This window comes from Balaenoptera borealis (assembly GCF_965194805.1).
Source record: "Balaenoptera borealis genome assembly, chromosome: 21".
Taxonomy (NCBI): domain Eukaryota; kingdom Metazoa; phylum Chordata; class Mammalia; order Artiodactyla; family Balaenopteridae; genus Balaenoptera; species Balaenoptera borealis.
In genome coordinates this window covers 2745726-2759098 of record NC_138880.1, presented here as the reverse complement: position 1 = coordinate 2759098, position 13373 = coordinate 2745726, and the positions used below count along the sequence as shown (strand labels likewise).

General features: G+C 45.5%; 1 long non-coding RNA gene across 1 annotated transcript in view; it reads right to left on the bottom strand.

Moving 5' to 3' along the window:
- LOC309619599 overlaps window positions 1-13373 on the bottom strand; it is an 88082-nt gene that overhangs the window by 62352 nt on the left and 12357 nt on the right. The gene's annotated exons all lie outside the window — the stretch shown is intronic.

The following is a 13373-nucleotide window of genomic DNA, read 5'->3' as shown; positions in this document are numbered from 1 at the left end:
GATTTTCAGGCAACGCCGGACGAGGGACGGGGAGCCAAGCTGGGATTGTAGGGCTTGCGTTTCGGCTCTGCGACCTCTGCACGTCTGGGGACCCACGCCCCCTCCTATCCGTCCACCCCCCCGTCCCCGAGCGTTCAAACCCCGATTCCGCTCCTCCCGGGGGACGTCAGAGGCCCCCACGGGTGTCGGCTGTCAATCCAGGATGACAGCGCCTAACTGCGGACTGTCCCGAGGGTCGGGAGCAGCCATACAGGGTCCAGGGCCCCGGCGCCCCTCGCTGGCGTCTGTTGGTCCCCGTGAGCCCGGCGTCTCCTCCCGGCCTTGTTACTTTGTCAGCGCCCAGGGCGCCCCTCTGGGAGCCTGGGGCTCGGCTGCTGCGGTCTCCAGCTCTCCCTGGGGCCCCCTGCTGCTCCCGCCCCCCACCCCGCCCCCACCGCTCTCCTCCGAGAGCCCCACCGAGCTGCATGCGCTTTTCCATTTTCATCCCCCGGGGAGGTCCAGCCCCTGGCGTCAGCCACATGCTCTGCCGGCAGTGAATTCAGCTTGCTGGTACCTTGCACCCCAGTTGCAAGTTTGTGATGAGCAAACGGTTTCATTGCATTTTAAACCCTTTAAAGAAACATCCGAGATGTCATCTGTGCTTGAAACACACCACCTGCTATACCTGCACTGTTCCACAGGGCAGGTGCTAACCTCACGAGGCTGTGAGCCCCTGAAATGGGGCTGGTCGGAATTGAGTGCTGTGACGTCAAATACACCCCAGATTTCAAAGACTTAATACAAAAAAATTAGAATGTAAAATGTTCAAATACATTTCTGTTGATTACATGTTAAGATCCATAGGGTTAAATAAAACGTATCATGAAAAAGCTCAACTGTTTGGTTTTTTTTTTTTTTTTTTTTAAATATTTGTTTTTATTTATTTATTTTATGGCTGTGCTGGGTCTTCGTTTCTGTGCGAGGGCTTTCTCTAGTTGCGGCAAGTGGGGGCCACTCTTCATCGCGGTGCGCAGGCCTCTCACTATCGCGGCCTCTCTTGTTGTGTAGCACATGCTCCAGACGCGCAGGCTCAGTAGTTGTGGCTCACGGGCCCAGTTGCTCCGCGGCATGTGGGATCTTCCCAGACCAGGGCTCGAACCCGTGTCCCCTGCATTGGCAGGCAGACTCTCAACCACTGCGCCACCAGGGAAGCCCATGTTTTTACTTGTTTTAATGCGGCACTAGAAACATTTACTATGGCTCACATTGTATTTCCAGTGGCTCTCACTGTGCCAGACAAACCTGGAAAGCACAGATACTAACTATTACAGGAATACCGCAGTCATCAACAACATCATACTGTTGGGGCAGCTTTTTCTCTGAAGAGATTAGGAAGCCAGCTGCGTATGTCACGTGCGCTACATAATCATTAATATTTTGAAACAGTGCTTGCAGCTGTTGTATTCTCCTTCTATGTGTTGTCTGACCGTTTCTTTTACTTTATTGAGTAAGGTCACAGATAAATGATTTTCAGTTGGCAAAAAAGTTAAAAATCATGCATAGGGTTTTCTATTATAAGAGTAATATACCAGCTGATAAAGCATCTGCCATCTCCCATGGACGATGATTCTCCTATGGAGAATTTATAATAATTTATAATAATGGAGTCCATTTGTTTTCTGGTTTATTTATTTGATCGCCTTAACTCTTTTTTATACATTTCAAGCTATTTTTGTTAATATTATGTAAGCTATTTTGGATAAGCAAGTCACTTTAAAAATTTTTTAACTGCCAATTGCTCATGCAAAAGTGAATCAAATTCAGTAATTACCTCAACAATTCCCATGGAAGTTGCATTAGTTGAGGACAGCCGCTTTTCATTGCAACATCAGAAGGACAAACTTTTCATTAAAAAGTAATAAACACAACTCTGTCAAGCAATCCAGGTAATACTGTATTTCTTTGTTCTTTGAGACACAGAACACTTTTATTTGATTGATACGTGATCCAAGTACAGCCTTCTAGCGCTTTATAGAATCTTTATGACTTTTGAAGGTTCTTTCTTCACATACACATCCAGTCTAAAAACTGGTCTCCTATAAGGAATATCTGTCCCTCTGAAAGCAGTTTAGGAATAAAATGACACATGCAGTCTTGGAAAAGGCCAGCCAGGGTCTCATGATAGTTTTGATCATTTAAAATTTTTTTCCAGAATGTCTATTTTCAAAACATTTTTGTGTGGGTGTATGTGTGTGTGTGCTTGTGTGTGCTGTCTGATTTTCTGTAAATATTAATGGAATAATAATTTGGGGGGAAAAAAGAAAACCAACGTTTTCGTTAAATGGTGTCAAAAATTATTGCTCATTGTAACAAGCTGAGATCACAGAATTTATCAAAGTCAGCGAATTCATCAAAATTAAGCCGCTGTTGGCCTTTATGTACTGTTTGTACAAATTGTTTTACTTTGTTCTTGTTTTAATCCTCCTTCTTCTTTTTTTCTTTCCTACTTAAGTGTCCTGACCTTCTTTATCTTTAAAAATTCTTCTGTGTCATTTTCATTACCTGTATTTTCTTGCCTTTATTAACTCATCTTATCCTTATCTTCATTAGTTTTAATTATTAAAGTTTTGGGAGTTTTTTAGTTTCCAATGTGCTACATCAGAGAGGTTTTGACATTTTAAACTCTGTCAGTTTTTCTTTCTTACAATGTGGGCTTCCACTGGGCTACTTCTTTCTTACTGTATTTGAATTTTAGTATGAACAATAAATCTGAAGAAATATACCTAATTAATTTGAAATCAAGGCCTACAGTAGAGTAATTCAAAGGTAATTTTATTTTTTTTAATATAAATTTATTTATTTATTTATATTTTATTTTTGGCTGTGTTGGGTCTTCATTGCGGTATGCGGGCTTCTCATTGCGGTGGCTTCTCTTGTTGCGGAGCATGGGCTCTAGGTGCACGGGCTTCAGTAGTTGTGGCTCACGGGCTTCAGAGAGCAGGCTCAGTAGTTGTGGCGCACGGGCTTAGTTGCTCCGCGGCACGTGGGATCTTCCCGGACCAGTGCTCAAACCCGTGTCCCCTGCATTGGCAGGTGGATGCTTAACCACTGCGCCACCAGGGAAGTCCCAAAGGCAATTTTAAATGGTTACGATGCTGCTTTGTTGCATTGAACTGTGTAGCTGTTTAATCAAATCACTCTTCTGTTCCATACGTTGACTGATTGATGGCTGAGCTCAGGAGTTTTGTCGCTGGACCACTTGTGTCAGTGACTGTTTGCCACATCGTTTCCTCTGGAACAACCAGACTCTGCTAGGACAAGACCCCCGAGGATGCCGCCCACGGGGTGTGGCTTGTCGAGATGCATGAGCACACGGCTTCACACACACACGTTTCCCCGTGGGTAGGTTTGTGTCCTCACGCACAAGAAGTCTGATCAATTCCTCTCACTGGCTTCCGCCGACAAAGAAAAATATTGCACAGGGATTTTATCATTTTATACACTGGGTTATTGCGTCTGTTCCTGAGAGAAGAACATTTCCCTTTTGACCAGGTGCTATTGAAAGTGGACTCCTCTACCTACCATCTTACACGTCTGATAATTGGGAGAACTTTCCAAGGACCAGTTTCTGTCTCCAAGTGTTTAAATCCTAGTTTCTGCTCTGCTATCCGGCTGTACCAGTGCAGGCACCGCGGGACACGCACTTAATCACAACCCGACCCTGGCCCCGCACCATGACATCACAGCAGGCAAGCCGGGGTGGAAGCAGGGGACCCCAGGAGACAGCTCCCGGTCACTTAACCCTGCACAAACGTGACAGTGAGCCCCATAAATATACGCCACGACCCAGCTGCACACATCCCCGATTCAGCTGCCGCTTAGATGGAGAATCAGGACTCCACGCACGCGCTTCACACCCTGGACACGAGACAAAGCACAGAGGCACAGCAGGAGAGGACCGGGACAGAGCTCTGGGCCAACGGTGCTTAAGGTAGCTTATTTTTCCTTTTGGCGGTATATTTTACAAGAACATGTGACCATGTGAGCACACTGCTAGGGCCCCTCCCAGGGTCTCGGAAGAGACCCACACGGTGAGGGTCCCTGATGCATAAGTTTACTAGCTTCACAGTGAGTCCGCCCCTACTCTGAGGTCAGCTTGAGCTGGGTTCCAGGACTGGCCCAGATGTCTCAATTCTCCCTTGTGTCAGGGCATCCCTCGCCCAGCCCCTGTGCCCTTTACCCAGATGGGGGCACCTTTTGTCTTTCGTGTATGCAGGAGCATTCGTCAACGTGGAGGGGCCCTATCTTCAAGCCCCCTCCCACCTCGGCATGGCATTGCCAATGTCTCCCAGGTGGGAACAGCTTAATGCAAGCATGCCCCTTCCTGGCCTGTTCTGTTAACCAGAGCTCCCTTGGTCCTTGCTCTGAGTTATGGAAGAAATTATCATTAGGCGAAGACTATGAAAAGTTAAACAAACTTTTTCAGGCAAAATTCTAGGAAGCTACACAAACTTTGCATGTTGACGACGAGAGAAGAAAGTTCCCAAGTATATAATATGATTTATCATAATGTAGATAAGTTGTAAGTGATTCTGGGAAGAGCATCCAACGTCAGCGTAGATGATGTAATGCAAACCCCAAAGAATTTTTAACCCAGTTGTGACATTTGAGACGGGATATGATAGCTGCCTTCGGTAATTGCTGTGTCTACTTACAAGGAAAAGGATGAATAACTTAGCTTGGTACAAAGCAATCTAAATTCAATCAGTGAATTAAATTAAGTAAAAAATAATTAGGGCCAAATGTTGTGAAACTCCATTAGGTTATGGAAATCTCCCAAAGGAGATGCAAATAACACCATTACTCAGAACTGAAAAAACAATATTATCACTGCATGTGTTATGAGTAACTGTGCTGTGCTTCTTCCAGGGCACTAAAGGGATGTCCAGATACATGTTTACTCTTTCTTTTTCCACAAGCTATGATTCTGTGGGAACCGCATCTTTGTTTACCCAGCGCTAAATTATGAGAACAAATTTCTTCGTTAATATAATACTTAAATGTAAAGATTGTTGACTAGGGAGTTTAATTACTTAAAGCCCTAATTAAAATGCAGTCATCTCATACAGTAGCTGAATTTTCCATGCAAGCCAATTAATTTGATGCTATCCAATGAAGAATGTCAAGCTGGGAAGAAAAAGCTGAGAGTGGGGATGACAAGTGAGCTTCATCTAGCAAGCCTGCTCTAACTTAGTAGTAGTGTTTGCTTGGAGCTCTCGGTTGAGAAAGATAATACCATGATCCACCAGTGACGTCTGCCAAGGCTTAGGACAAGCCAGCGACAGCCTGTCTGCCATTTGCAAAGCTGCTAGACCACAGCTACTGGTCAGGATCCAACACACCCCAGGCAGTGTGGACATCCAGGACCAGGGTTCTGGGCTGAGACTCTCTGCTCCTCCCCTAAAGGGAGCAAGAGACCAGGAACCCATGTTGTAGGCACCTCCCTCCCTAGGCTCTGGAATGCAATAGAGCCGTATCCACTACAGGGAGGCCTTAGGGGCCTTTTTACACAACTGTATCATTTCGATTATGAGGAAGCTGAGGCCAGAGAAGCTATTTCACCCACTGTGGTCACAAGACAACTTAGAGGCAGCGTTGGGACCAGACCCCAAGCTCTCTGGCAACCAGACCTGCTCCCCCGTCCCCTCACCTGCACCCTGGTCCCAGGTCCTGCACAGCCACAACATATTAGCCCTAAAGCAGTGGACATACTCAACCTCTGGGCTGCTGGCCATCTACACTCACTGGTTCTGTTCCTGTTTCATTTTGGTGTCAAAGGCCTGACATCCTCTTGTCCTTCAGGGTCCAGTGGCCCACGGGTGCACTGAAATTCAGGAACAGCAACAAAGGTGGCTCTGAAGTGCCCAGTCAGGGCTCAGCCTGGAAAGTAGCGTCATTTGTCATGTGAGCTCTGAATCGGGATGTTCTTGACCTGCATCTGGAGAACCCTGAACAAGCCCACATTTCTTTCCAGTCTGTGAGCAGCGAGAGCCTGTGAGGGCACATGGGTGTCAGACCTGGTTTCAGGCTCAACCTTGGGCTGACCTTCAGAGCAATCTGCCTATGAGAGGCCTAGAAATAGCGGAGCAGCTCCCCCGCCTCGCCACGGGATCATCACCCAGCACAGGATCACCTGGTCCATTTCACTCGGCTCCCTTTCCCTTGCACTTTCTCTCTTCCCATTGGGCACCTGACAGCATGACGACACCACTTCACTCTTCCGAGGACCTGGCAGACACGGACAGAACAGGTAGAATAGAATTCGTATCAGCAGAAAGCTGGGCCCTCCCATCTCCTTCCCAGGACAATATATGTTTCATCAGCGCCCTTCTGAGCTTTCTTCTTTGTGTTACTTCCTAGGTTTGGCCTCAGGCCACAGCCGGGGCGGTGATGAACAGGACACCCAGTGGGGGGAGATGAACCATCCCTGGCGCTGGTGCGGGTATTTGTTTTCTTTATACATGCAGTGCCTTTGGCTAGACCACCAGGCAGTATTGCTCTGGCATAACCCACATTGCAGCCAATAAACACGGAACCCAGCACAGTGTCCCCAGTCCTCAGAGACCCTGCTTCCCGGAGCCTGGGCAGACGGCAATTACCCTGCCAACTGCCCCCAGAATCTTCACATGCACACCCAGGGCTCTGTGAAGGGGTCCATGTCTCTGCATCATCACCTAATGTTTAAAAATGAAATATCCAACTGCTAATGCAAAGCATCTAACACAGTGCCTGGCACATGGTAAGTGGTAGGTACCATTAACTATTAATATAAGTATTATGATTCTTACTGTGTAAGTAGTACTATCCTATAGTGTGTAATACTATGTACCCAAATCTTCATAAGAGCTGGCATATTATAGAACTTTGCAGCTATTAAATAATTTTCAGTCATAATCCCATTTGATTCTCAGAAAAATACCTTAAAATCCACCTCTACATAAAGTTTTCTCCACTGGTTCCAATCTCTTTCTTCTCTAAACCACCATAGAATTTTATTTGTCTCTATTTGTCCCCCAACCCCTGCCATCCCCTCAACACACACACACACACACACACACACACAAAACCCGGGGATCATGCACATCCTCTGTGGCACTGCTCTGAGCCCCAGCAGGTGACATCACCTGGGTCCCCCGATGGCTGGACTTGGTCAGTGGAAAGTACCAGCCCGAGATCAGAGAATGTGTAGTCAGGCATTAGGGCTCTCCTGGTAAACAGAACCAACTGTGTGCGTGTGTTTGTGTGTTTGTAATATATGTATTAAGAGGTGTTTTATAAGGAATTGGCTCACGTGATGATGGAGGCTAAGCCCCGAGATCTGCAGGGTCAGTCAGCAAGCTGGGGACCCAGGAAAAAGGATGGTTTGCATATTCTTCAAGAAGATGTCCATGGGGCTTCCCTGGTGGCGCAGTGGTTAAGAATCCACCTGCCAATGCAGGGGACACGGGTTTGAGCCCTGGTCCGGGAAGATCCCACGTACTGCGGAGCAACTAAGCCCGTGCGCCACAACTACGGATCCTGTGCTCTAGAGCCTGCGAGCCACAACTACCGAGCCTGTGTGCCACAACTACTGAAGCCCGCGCACCTAGAGCCCGTGCTCCGCAACAAGAGAAGCCACCGCAATGAGAAGCCCGTGCATTGCAACAAAGAGTAGCCCCCGCTTGCCGCAACTAGAGAAAGCTCAAGTGCAGTAATGAAGACCCAATGCAGCCAAAAATAAATAAAGAAAAAGAAAAAGAAGATGGCCATGCTGGGTCTCTCTGTGAATCTATACCCATATCCAGGTATCTATGTATCTATAGTATATTAAGTGACAGAGTCCTGGTTCTGGCAACATGGGCATTTGAACTAAAATAAGCTCCATCCCATCTACAAACATAAAATATAACAAAGATTGTAAACACATAGCCAATATTGAAAAAACAAATGGACTTTCTTCAATTATCAGCAACAGCAGAAAGGTCTTGGGCAGGGTGAGAGGCTTACAAGCTGCCTCGGGTGGCCCCCGAGACATCAACCTGAATACAGGTCCAAAAGAGTGAGGTTTTAATGCTCCAAGAAGGGAATGTTGATGTGGTCTTAGGCTCTGCAAAGGAGGGAGCTGAAACTGGGAAATACCTTATATAGCTAAGTCCCTAGAAAGAAGTTCTAGAAAAACTCTACTAGTAGCTTGTTCCTTGAAAGGGTTCTGATTTTGGAATAAAAATCAAATAAATGAACAACAACAAAAATTCTTCCGTGAGAATGAAAATCCAATCCTGAAACCCTCGCAAAGTATAGAGTCCTCATTTATGGACTCATAACCCGTATAATTAACACAAAAGTGGTTTCCAGATCATTGAAACCCATGGAACACTTGGCAAAAGAAAATGCAAAACAAGTCTGTAGGGACACTTTCCTACCAAGCTCATGGGACACCCACCGAAACAAACAACTTCAGTTGAAGATGAGCTCATGGTGAAAAGTTACACACCACAAAAGAAAATGAATCATCATAAGGAAATTATGTGCTCCCCACCAAATTGAAATATTAGAAAGACACTATATAATACTATGTTTAAATCATTAAAAAGTTAAAAAGAGGGAAAAGAAGCCGCATGAAAGATCAGGCACTAAAGAAAGGAGAAGCAAAACAGAACTAAAAATGAAGCATGTAGTTATTGAAGTTAAAAATTCAAAATATGGGTTAAATAACAAATCAGATACAATGGAAGAGAAGAATGACCTGAGGAAATACCCCAGAATTCAGAGAGAAAATGATTCTAAGAGGTAAATGACAGTGAGTTTAACAGCATATTCAAGTTTACACTTAGATACACAGCACTTACTTTCGGTAGGTGCTGTACTGTGTTCTCTACAAATATCATCTCACTTAATCCTCGTAACAATCTTATGATCTAGCTTCACTTATTTTCACTTCAGTTATTTTCAACTCATGGCTGTTCCCAGTCCATCCTTCACCAACCCCACACGCCCCAGTGGCCGAGTGCTCTAGTCCCAGCATGTCTACAAACACTCTTCCATTCTGAGCCTCGCAGCAATCCCGCAAGGGGAAGGGCAGGAATTACCCTCTGTGTTAGGCAGACGGGGCAGTGGAGACACAGAGTTCAGGAAACTTGCCTCCGTCCATGCAGTCATTTAGTGACTTCAGGACTCGCACGGCCTTCTGCCTCGGTCTGTTGCTCATGTCACCTTATAACATTATCCTAAAATGGTGATGGTGGAAACCCCAGCATGATGGGGTCCCCAGGAGTTTCCTGTTTCTTCTTGGTCTGTACCACTTTCTTCACCCAAATAGCGCAAGATCTCTGAGGCCTTGAGGTCTATAAAAATGCAAGGAAATTCCACAAACTCCGAATCCCCAACAGCCCAAACGCCACCTTCTGGGTGAAGACTGCTCTCCCCCTACCTCCCCGTCTCTCCCTTTCCAGGGAAGACTTGTCACCCTTCCCTCCGTGCTCTGACATCCCTTTGCACAGGACTTTACTAAAAGTTTTCACTTCATGTTACAGTTAGCTGTTATAGGTCTGTCTCTCCAGCTAGAATGAGTGCCTTAATGGTGGGTCTATATCTTCTTCTATTAGGGCCCTGGCCCCTCAAGTTAATAATCTGGAGCAAGTTTAAGAAAGGGACTTTTACAAAGATGGGACCAGGATTTAAGAAAAATAAAGAAATCACACAGTATCTTTCCTTCCCCCCCCCCCCATGGATTTACACACACACCCCCCCCAGACCTGACCCATTACTGGAACCCTTCCGGAACAGAGAAAGCGATATGGGCACAGCTGCCGACAGGAGCCGACCCTAACCAGAAGCCAGAAGGCAAGGGTCAGCCTCCCAGGGCAGAGTGGGGAGGGCAGGGCAGAGAGCAGGACAAATGGAGGACGTGCCCAAATCTGTGCACTCCCAGCATGTAGCAGGGCGCTCAGCACACAGCCGGTGGACAGAAATACTTTTGATTGAATTACTGAATCTTAGATATTCCTCACTGATATACCCTAGAACGGTAGAAAACATTTTTAGCGTTGCTACAGCGTAGTGATCACAGTTTAAACCAGAGAAGTACCAAACATATGATCAAAGTGTAAAGTGTTATGTTGTCATAATGAACTCAGGTTTCTAAACCAAAACCTAAAACTCATTGTTCTATTTAAGAATATTATAGCCAAGGTATATAGTGCTGTATGAGTATGAAGTTATAATCCTTCCCTACTAAATGGATTCCAATAAGGATCCTGTACACTCCTTAGTATTAGAAAAATACATTTTTTGTTCTACTTTTCTTGCCAAAATGCTGAAGCTCCTCAGGCTGCTGGGTAATTAAATCACTGTGAGAGTTAGAATGACAAATGCCACCACTTATGACAAACATGCCCAAATGCCTCAGCTTCACCACCTCTGAAGAAAGTAGAGAGTGGGTCCAGAACTCCCCAAACAGGTACTGTGGGTCCTCTGGTTTCCAAAGCTCTTTTCACTAGCAGTCAGATTCTCTGCTTTTATAAGTATGTCCATGTGGTAACTTTTGCAACATGAAATCCTTACTTTAAAGGCCACTCAGTACGCATTTCTCTAACTGACTATTTAACAAAAACGCCCTGTCCAGGACTTGTTGCCCAGTGTGGTCACTGGTAGTCCCCGCTCCCTTTCTCAGAAGTGTTCTGATTGGTCCATAAGTTATATGGTTGCCCTACTTAAGACCCACGATCAGTCTGCTCTTCAAGACTCTCAGTATGTAGATGACAACGCTCAAGCAGCACCTTCGCTGACATTAAAATCTCGATGTCTGTGCTGTCATCTGTCAGTTCATTGCCATGCTGTATTAACTTCCTGCAGCTGCTGTAACGAAGTATCACAGACTTGGTGGCTTAACACAGCAGACATTTGTTCGCTCACAGTTCTGGTGCCTAGGAGTCCAAAATCAGGGTGCAGGCTGGTGTGCACCCCTTCTAAAGCTCTGAGGGGAGCCCATCCTTCCCTTCTCCAGCTCCCCCTGGCAGCAGGAGCCCTCGTGTTCCCGGCTGTCGCCACCTCACTCCCGGCTCTCCTTCTTCCCCTTGCGGTTTCCCCCTTCTGTCTATGATAAGCTCCCGGTCTCATCCTTATAAGGATGCCTGCCATTGGAGTTATGTCCTACCAGGATAATACAGGATGAGCTCTTCATCTCGAAATCCTTAACTACATCTGCAAAGACTTTGTTTTGTTGTTTTTTTCAAGTAATGTCACATTCACAGGTCCCAGGGGTCAGGACTTGGACAGAACTTTTGGGGGCCACCATTCAACCCACTACACATATTAACTGAAGCTTACATTTTCTAATTATATTTTTGAAAGTGTGGGATTTCTGTGCTACATTTTTAAAGATCCTGTTGAGTCACTTACACTTGACATAATTATATCCCAGATGTCCCCATTACAAATTAAAAACCAATTGAGGACAGCCTCACTGGCCCCTGCTCTCAGAAGTCTGCTTTCTATAACACTCTCCACGGCAGATGAGTCCAGTTTATTCAGAGGGTCCATCACTGGGACTAGGGTGACGGGACTGAGGCACTTGCCTAGGGCACAAAATTTAAGCGAGTGCCAAAAATCTCAGTGATCAAGATAAGTAATCTACTAGATATTAGGTACTGTGTGTCTAATATATTAGATAGACATTACTTATCTTGATCATTGAGGTCTCTGGCAGGTAGGTACCAGTTAATGGTAGGTACCATTAACTATTAATATAAGTATTATGATTCTTATTGTGCAAGTAGTACTATCCTGTGGTGTGTAATACTATGTACCCAAATCTTCATAAGAGCTGGCATATTATAGAACTTTGCAGCTATTAAATAATTTTCAGTCATAATCCCATTTGATCCTTAGAAAAATACCTTAAAATCCACCTCTACATAAAGTTTTCTCCATTGTTTCCAATCTCGTTCTTCTCTGAACCACCATAGAATTTTATTTGTCTCTATTTGTCCCCCAACCCCTGCCATCCCCTCAACACACACACACACACACAAGTAAGTAAGCGTGCAAGGTGAGAGCCCTATTGGCCTCAGCCTAGGCTCTACATCTTCAGCTATTTTCCTTTGTAAGAGCGGGCATAGCTCCCGTGTTTGCAGTGTTCTCTAATAATGAATGTACAAAATCTGCTCTTTCCTTTCCACTCTCAGTATTTCTCAGCATCATAATCTGCATCTCCCATAAATAAACACAGAATGTAAATGTTTCGGAGGGTTAAGTTTCCTCAGTCCCTTCCCTGTCCCTCACCACCAGCCTGCCCCACAGTCTTTTCCGATCCTAGAGCCCAGAGAAGAAACAACAGACTTTCTAATTTTCCCTTTTTGGCCATCAAACCAGTGGACACCAGGTTTTTTCTTGATGGAAGAGGTAACTTTAAATCAACTCAGGACCTCACGCTCATCTCATGAGATGTTTCTTTCTATTGGAAACATGTAGTGTGTTACCACCACTGTATCTCATTCCGACAAGTCACTCTCAAACTTCTCAAGATCACAAGCCACCATCCTGAAAGGCTGGCCCTACCGGCAGTATCTTCCAAGTTAAGCCAGCAGGATCTGAGAAACCTGGCCCCGACGACCTCAGCCCCTGGTCCTCACCCGGAGCCCTTCTCCAAAACATCACTTCTGGAGAATTCCAGCCTGTTCTGACATTGCCCTCCTTCACTTCGGAGAGTTCTCAGGGCTTATGGGATCTCTCCCCAAAGAGTCTTGGTCTGCATCTCTGAGCCTAACTCAGAGCCCCTCTCTCACGAGAGTGCAAGAGCTGTCCTTCTCAAGCAGGTGGTGTGCCACATGCATCTAAGCAGCCCGGGGAGGCCCCACGGCCCCCAGCGAGTCTCAGGAGAGACCTTCCACTGCTCAGGGTTTGCTCAGCTTCACTGTCAGGACAGAACAGAACTTCATGGTTGGTCTCCTTCCTGAGCAATCACTCCTTCAAAGTCACTGTTTGGGTGTGAAGTCAAGACAGAACAAGGCAGCAAATTGTGTGGAGACCACTGAAATATTTTATGGGTTGTTTATGTGGTTCCAAATAGGAATGCTTAAGAAAGAAAGAGAATTTCCTGACTTGACTTTTTACTTCAAGCCCCAATATGTGAGTCTAGTGGCTATTAGCTCTTCATTAATAGCTCATTAATAGATTGAATCCATGTTATTTCTGTTTTCAACTTGATTTGCTTATTGGTCTTTAGTCTTAGCACTCTCAAAGGACATTGTTTTTAAATAACTGAAAAACTATAGTCTTTGGAGCTTGTAAAGAAAAATAATTTATCCTTTTGTCATACCCAAGAAATTTTGTTATGTATATAAACAGCTCATACA